General features: G+C 45.2%; 1 non-coding gene across 1 annotated transcript; it reads right to left on the minus strand.

Annotated features, from left to right (window-relative positions):
* Window positions 1–7,357: 7,357 nt before the first annotated feature.
* Window positions 7,358–7,431, minus strand: TRNAR-UCU (transfer RNA arginine (anticodon UCU)). Its single transcript has one exon. It is a non-coding gene; the product is annotated as a tRNA-Arg (tRNA).
* Window positions 7,432–7,859: the final 428 nt, after the last annotated feature.

The following is a 7,859-nucleotide window of genomic DNA, read 5'->3' on the forward strand; positions in this document are numbered from 1 at the left end:
TGCCCATGAGTTCTTGCATTGTGAGAAAGGGAGAAAAGGACTTCTTTCTCTACTTTCTCCAGCCCATGCATAATCTTGTAAACCTCTATCATGTCACCCCGCAGTCGATGTTTCTCCAAGCTAAAGAGCCCCAAGCATTTTAACCTTTCTTCATAGGGAAAGTGTTCCAGCCCTTTAATCATTCTAGTTGCCCTTTTCTGGACTTTTTCCAATGCTATAATATTTTTTTTGAGGTGCGGTGACCAGAATTGCACACAGTACTCCAAATGAGACCGCATCATTGATTTATACAGGGGCATTATGATACTGGCTGATTTGTTTTCAATTCCCTTCCAAATAATTCCCAGCATGGCGTTGGCCTTTTTTATTGCAATCGCACACTGTCTTGACATTTTCAGTGAGTTATCTACCACAACCCCAAGATCTCTCTCTTGGTCAGTCTCTGCCAGTTCACAATGCATCAACTTGTATTTGTAGCTGCGATTCTTGGCCCCAATGCATGTTACTTGCACTTGACCACATTGAACCTCATCTGCCACATTGACGCCCACTCACCTGCCTCAACAGATCCCTTTGGAGTGCCTCACAATCCTCTCTGGTTCTCACCACCCTTGACAATTTAGTGTCATCTGCAAACTTGGCCACTTCACTGCTTACTCCCAACTCCAAATCATTAATGAACAAGTTAAAGAGCATGGGACCCAGTACTGAGCCCTATGGCACCCCACTGTTACCGTCTTCCACTGCAAAGACTGCCCATTTATACTCACTCTCTGCTTCCTATTAATTAGCCAGTTTTTGATCCACAAGAGGACCTGTCCTTTTACTCCATGACTCTTGAGCTTACTAAGGAGCCTTTGATGAGGAACTTTATCAAAAGCTTTCTGGAAGTCAAGGTAAACAACATCTATTGGGTCCCCTTTGTCCACATGCTTGTTCATCCCCTCAAAGAACTATAACAGGTTAGTGAGGCAAGATCTTCCCTTACAGAACCCATGCTGAGTCTTCCTCAATAACTTGTGTTCATCAATGTGCCTACTCATTCTGTCCTTGATAATGCTTTCTACCAACTTTCCTGGTATTGAAGTCAGACTGACTGGCCTGTAGTTTCCCAGATCTCCTCTGGAACCCTTTTTAAAGATGGGGGAGACATTTGCTACCTTCCATTTCTCAGGAACAGAGGCAGATTTCAATGAAAGATTACATATTTTTGTCAGGAGATCCACCAGTTCAACTTTGAATTCTTTCAGAACTCTTGGATGTATACCATCTGGACCTGGTGACTTATTAGTTTTTAATTTGTCAATCAATTGTAGGACCTCCTCTCTTGTCACTTCAATCTGACTCAGGTCTTTCAGCACCCCTTCCAAAATTAGTGGTTCTGGAGCAGGCAAACACTTCTCGTCTTCCACAGTGAAGACGGAGGTAAAAAATGCATTCAGTTTCTCAGCCATTTCCCTATCCTCCTTCAGTAATCCTTTGACCTCTTGGGCATCCAAGGGCCCCACTGCCTCCCTGGCTGGTTTCCTGCTTCTAATATATTTGAAGAAATTTTTATTGTTGGTCTTTATGTTTTTTGCAATATGCTCCTCATAGTCCCTTTTTGCCTGCCTGATCACAGTCTTGCATTTGATTTGCCACAGCATGTGTTCCCTTTTATTAATCTCACTTGGACTAGCTTTCCACCGCTTAAAGGAGTCCTTCTTACCTTGTTCAGCTTCCATTACTTTGTTTGTTAACTATGGAGGCCTTTTCTTATACCTGTTTGTGCCTTTTCTAACTTGTGGTATATATTTTATCTGAGCTTCTAGGATTGTAGTTTTAAATAGCCTCCAAGCTTCCCCAATTGTTTTGACTGTATTTACCTTTCCTTTCCTTTTCCTCTTCACATGCCTCCTCATCTCAGAGAATTTACCCCTTTTAAAGTTAAATGTGGTTGTGCTGGTCTTTTGGGGCAACTCCCTATTTATACAAATGGTGAAATCAATAACGTTATGATCACTGCTCCCAAGCGGTGCGATCACTTTTACATCTCTCGCCAAGTCTTGGGCATTACTTAGGACCAAATCCGGGATCGCCCCACCACTGGTAGGTTCTGTGACCATCTGCTCCATAGCAGAGTCATTGAGAGCATCTAGAAACTCAATCTCTTTCTCTTGACCTGAACACATATTGACCCAATCATTCTGCGGGTAGTTAAAATCACCTATTAGGACACAGTTTTTACGTTTAGCTGCTATCTTTAATCCTTCCATCATATTATAATCGTCCTCTAGCTTTTGATTTGGTGGGCGATAACAAACTCCCATAGTTAAATTTCCTTTTGGGCCCTCTATTTCGACCCAAAGCATTTCTAGAAGGGAATCTAATTCTGTGACCTCAGTCTTACTGGACTGTATACCCTCTCTGACATACAGAGCCACCCCACCTCCAACCCTTCCCTCCCTATCCTTCCGATATAACTTATATCCACGTCTAAGAACTCCACCTCCACCCAGACCTCATTGCCCGCTGCTGCTCTGAATAGTAGTGGATGATTTTTTTTTAAAATGAAGCCATACGTACTTACCTATTCTTACTGGAAGTGACAGTGGCCGCTCTAGGAATAGAATTCCTAGAGCTACCATTTGTCACTTCTACAAAGAAGGTAAGTACACATAGCTTCATTTTTTTTACCATTTTACAACACTGTGCCCCTCCTCCACAACCCTCCTTGCTGGTGCGTGGCAGCCCCACTGTCTGACAACTCCACCTGCTATTGAAGGCCAGATATGTTAACTGGAAAAAATAATTATTACCTGTTTTCAGTCTTACCTGTGGTATTTATAGCAGGCATCAACTGTTGTAAAGGAACTTGTAATGGAACCATCTGACCAATTTCTTAAACCCATCTCAAATGGGTGGGGGTGGGGAGCAGCGTCCAGTGGTCTGATCCACGTGTACCAAAGCTCTATGCATGTGCACAATATGTGTGGTGATGCAATTCAGTCAACAGGCAATTGTGTATCACAGAAGCAGCATGCTATCTGGGTCCAGTGAGATCGTATACTTGGTCTGCATGCAATTGGGAAACAGTTATTTTCAATTAACAGAGCGGAAACTATAATACGTAGAAGCGGCCCAGCATGTCCCATAATATCAGGGAACCTACCCAAACTAGGACACTTGTTCATGCTGCTGTTTCTGGGGACATGATAGGCATAGACTGGTAAACTTTTGTGTTCCGCTGAGATGTTTGATGTCACCATCTAATACTTTGGGAGTCTCAAGCTGTGCACTTCCTGGCTTGACCTTGAGAAGGGGAACTGTTGCAAGTTTCCATTAATATATATTAATAACAGTGCTTTTTTGTAGCAGGAACTCCTTTGCATATTAGGCCACACGCCCCTGATATAGCCAATCCTCCTGGAGCTTACAGGACTCTTAGCACAGGGCCTACTGTAAGCTCCAGGAGGATTGGCTACATCAGGGGAGTGTGGCCTAATATGCAAAGGAGTCCCTGCTTCAAAAAAAGCCCTGGACACAGTAGAATGCCCCCTGTGAACTAGAGACGCTAGACTCACAGGGAATCTCCAGCTGACTTTTGATAAGGATTGGATTTACAGAGTCTGAGTTATGGCCCACCAAAGCAGGTGCCCCCATGGAAGTGCTTTCTGGGGAAATGACAGCCACAAGCTCAGGAGGTTCAGGAGTATATAGAATGGACTTTGTGCAAGCTAGAGAAATCACAGGGGACCTCCACCTGATGCTCCTCTACATACTTTCCAAGTTTGGTGAGGGTTGGATTTAAGGGATCCATTTCCTAATGGACCCCCATTAGGAAAGTGCTTTTGAAAGAAATGTCAGGCACAGGTTCAAAAGTGCAAGCTGCATACATCAAACGCACAGGGAACCGACTTGTATTTCTGAGGCTGGAGAAGTCTGCCCTCTCTTGTTTTGAAGTTGCTTTGTTGCTTTGAAGTTTGGTAAACATTTTGCTGGAAATGTATCCATTCACAAACTTCTCGAAAGTTTGTGGAAAGTTTTCTAGTTAGAAGCTCTTAGGTAGAGGTCTTTCATGTCATTAGGCCCGATCCCTGCTGGTCAACAGTCTTGCTTCTTTCAGTCCGGGGATCACTAGGAGATGCTCAGATCCAGATCTTAGTACTCTCTGGGGAATGTGTGGGGACAGACGGTCCCTCAGGTAAGCAGGTCCTCGACCGTATAGGGCTTTAAAGGTTAAAACCAGCACCGTGTAACAAATCCGGTACACTACTGGTAGCCAGTGCAGTTCCTGCAGCGCTGGCTGTATGTGCTCCCGCTTGGGCGCCCCAATAGTAGCCTAGCAGCCGCATTCTGCACTAGCTGAAGTTTCCGGGTTCACGACAAAGGCAGCCCCAAGTAGAGGGCATTACAGTAGTCCACCTCGAGGTGACCGTTGCATGAATCACAGTTGCCAGGTCGTCATGGCTAAAGAAAGGAACCAACTGTTTCGCCTGCCTAAGATGAAAGAAGGTGGATTTTGCAGTTGCTTCTATCTGGGCCTCCATAATAAATTTATTTTTTATAATAATAATAAAAAATTTTATTTATATCCCGCCCTCCCCGCCTAGGCAGGCTCAGGGCGGCTTCCAATAGCACCCCCAAGCCACCAGGAAGGCTTCCAATAGCACCCCCAAGCTTCTGACTTTGGGTGCCATTATCAGTGGCGCCCTGTCAAAAATTGGTAGGGGGATTTCCCTGCCCAGGCCGCTGCGACTCAGGCAAAGGACCTCTGTCTTCATCGGGTTCAGTTTCAATCGGCTCAGCTTAAGCCAACCAGCCACGGCTTTCAGTGCCTGATCCAGGCTTTCTGGGACATCGTCAGATCGGCCATCCATAAGTAGATAGAGCTGGGTGTCATCAGCATACTGATGGCAACCTAGCCCATACCTCCGGACAATCTGGGGAAGGGGTCGCATGTAGATCCCAACTGGTAACCTGTAGATAGTTTCTAAGGTTATAGTGTTTGTTCCTCTGAAAAGAGATCAGCAGTAGAAGGGACTTTAGAAAGCTTGTAGGTGTGATGGGAGAATGATCCAAGCAAAGGCCACTATCCAGCTCTACATATGAAAAAAATGAGCTTCTTCATCTGTAGCAGTTTTTACTGTGAGAACTTTGCACAGGGAATAAATCCAAGCTGCACTCAGAGAACCCTGACTTGGAATGCCTCATAAGAACATAAGAGAAGCCATGTTGGATCAGGCCCATCCAGTCCAAAGCTCTTGTGTCACACAGTGGCCAAAACCCCCAGGTTCCATCAGGAGGTCCACTAGTGGGGCCGGGATACCAGAAGCCCTCCCACTGTTGCCCCACCCCCAAGCACCAAGAATACAGAGCATCACTGCCCCAGACAGAGTTCCATCGATACCTTGTGGCTAAGAGCCATTGATAGACCTCTGCTCCATATGTTTATCCAGTCCTCTCTAGAAGCCATCTATGCTGCAACTACCTCCTGTGGCAGTGTTAATCACCCTTTGGGTGGAGATGTACTTCCTTTCATCTGTTCTAACCTGACTGCTCAGCAATTTAATCTTGTCAGATATTGTGAGCTGAGAGACCAGCTGCAGTTAGCATTTGGAGGGGAGACCACCAAGGAAGTCCAGAGGAGTTATGCAGAGGTAGGCAATGGGAAGCTACCTCTGATAATCTCTGGCCTTGAAAATCTTGTGCTGTTGCCATATGTTGGCTGCAACTTGAAGAAACTTTCCACCACCTTGCCCTGAGAAGCTGGGTCTGCAGGAGAAAATTTGGCACAAATGATTTTTAAAATTAAAGCTACTTATTTATGTATCTCTTATCTCTTCCCTGGCCATAATGAACTGCTTTTGACCCCTGACATGGATGGCCCTGGCTAGCCTGGTCTCATTAGGTCTCAGAAGCGAAGCAAGGTTGGCTTATTTGAATGGAAGACCACCAAGGAAATCCAAGGCTATGCAGAGGTGGGCAAGCGACAACACCTCTGTTTACCTCTTGCCTTGACAAATTTATGGGGGTCAGTATAAGTTGCATGCGACCTGGGTGCAGTTTCTACCACCACACCCAGAGAAGCTGGGTTTGAAAGAGAAACTGTCTATACCCCTAGGCTGTGATCACACACACTACACAAGTACTTGAAGGGCTGTCATATACAGGATAGTTTAGTTTAGTTATATCCCGCCATCCCCGCTGAAGCAGGCTCAGGGCGGCTCACAAACACGTGGCCCCAGAAGGTAGGACCAGAACCAGTGGGTTGAAATTAAATCAAAAGAGTTAGGAAGAACTTCCAGGCCATTAGAGCGGTTCCTCGGTGGAACAGGCTTCCTCCGGAGGTGGTGGGCTCTCCTTCCTTGGAGATTTTTAAGCAGGGGTTGGATGGCCATCTGACAGCAATGAGGATCCTGTGAATTTAAGGGGTGGTATTTGTGAATTTCCTGCATTGTGCAGGGGGTTGGAGGTCCCTTCCAACTCGGTGAGTCTAAATAATGCACTTTCAATTCACTTTCGAACTGGATTTTGCCAGTTCACAAAGTAAAATCCAGTTGGAAAGTGCAATGGAAGTGGATTGAAAGTGCATTATTTAGTGTGTGTGATCCCAGCCCCGGTGTCACATAAACATTTCTTTTTTGGGGGAGGGGCTTTCACTTCTGTACATGGCAAAGTTACAAGCAATTTATTATTTCTTGTGTGCAGAGACCTCTGGACCCAGATGCGACGAAACATCCTGTTTTGGAAGCGATGCGTTGCTGAATTAAGGCAATGAGATGTAATTTTGAAGTATGTGCTTGGATTCAAGCTAGGGAGATGTCATGTCTTTTTTACTAGAGCAGCTTCAGGTGTACAAGAAAAATCCAGCAGGTAAAGCTTTCTGAGATAGGGTGAATGGGAAATACTTCAGCCTGTCAATTTCCATAGGTCAGGCTGCTGTCAAAAGAACAGCAGTGAGTGTAGTGAAAAATAAAATAAAAAATGTAATTGCTTTTCTTCTCTCTAACCCCCCCCCCCATGATTGAAAGACATGTCAAAGGATGCATATTTTACAAAAGATAACATTTCTGTCTGTGTGCATCGAAAGATTTAGATTGTAATCATAGGAAGCAATGAGAACAATAGCAGCAATAAAAAGGGAAAAAAAGAGGCCCTTTTGAAATACAGTCCCAAACACTAATGAAAAAAATAGCGCACATGTAAATCAAGAGATGCAGTCCTGGAGGAGAGAGAGAGAGCAGCATGATGCGCAGCCCGAAGGATTCTGAGAACTGCTGCTTGTTTTCCTTTTGAAATCCTCCAGTGAAATATAATTAATTAGCATTCTTTACTCAAGGAGGTGAGAAAAATTAAGACAACCTGTCCTGGAGACCATCTCTGCCGGGACTCGAACCCGGAACCTCTGGATTAGAAGTCCAGCGCGCTCGTCCATTGCGCCACAGAGACCTCACCACAAGCTCAGCATCAGGACCAGAACTGAAAAAGCACATACCTTCTGCATCACTGCTGAGTGATTCCAGCATCCTGCTATTTCTGCTCGGCTTTGTCAGGGTTAGAGGGAAAACCTGGAGCCGGGATTCTGTGTTTTCCCTTCCTCAGCCAATAGATTTCATTCAGAATCCCCCCATCCTTTGCTTCCCTGAGAGAGAAAGGAGGAAAAAAAATGCTATATATAATTCATCAGATATCTCCATCCTTACCACAAAGAGAGACAGCAAAAACCTGGAGCTAGGACTAACAAACTGCCTTCGTTTCAGCATCGGCACGACCAGGACCATGGACAGAGCAAAAGTCCCAGCCTTGGATGTAACAGCTGTATCGCTCGTGGGCTTGTGCCAGCATGCCCCCCCCTCCGGAAATAATCTAAAGCCGGA

The sequence above is a fragment of the Heteronotia binoei genome, chromosome 1 (assembly GCF_032191835.1).
Source record: "Heteronotia binoei isolate CCM8104 ecotype False Entrance Well chromosome 1, APGP_CSIRO_Hbin_v1, whole genome shotgun sequence".
NCBI lineage: Eukaryota > Metazoa > Chordata > Lepidosauria > Squamata > Gekkonidae > Heteronotia > Heteronotia binoei.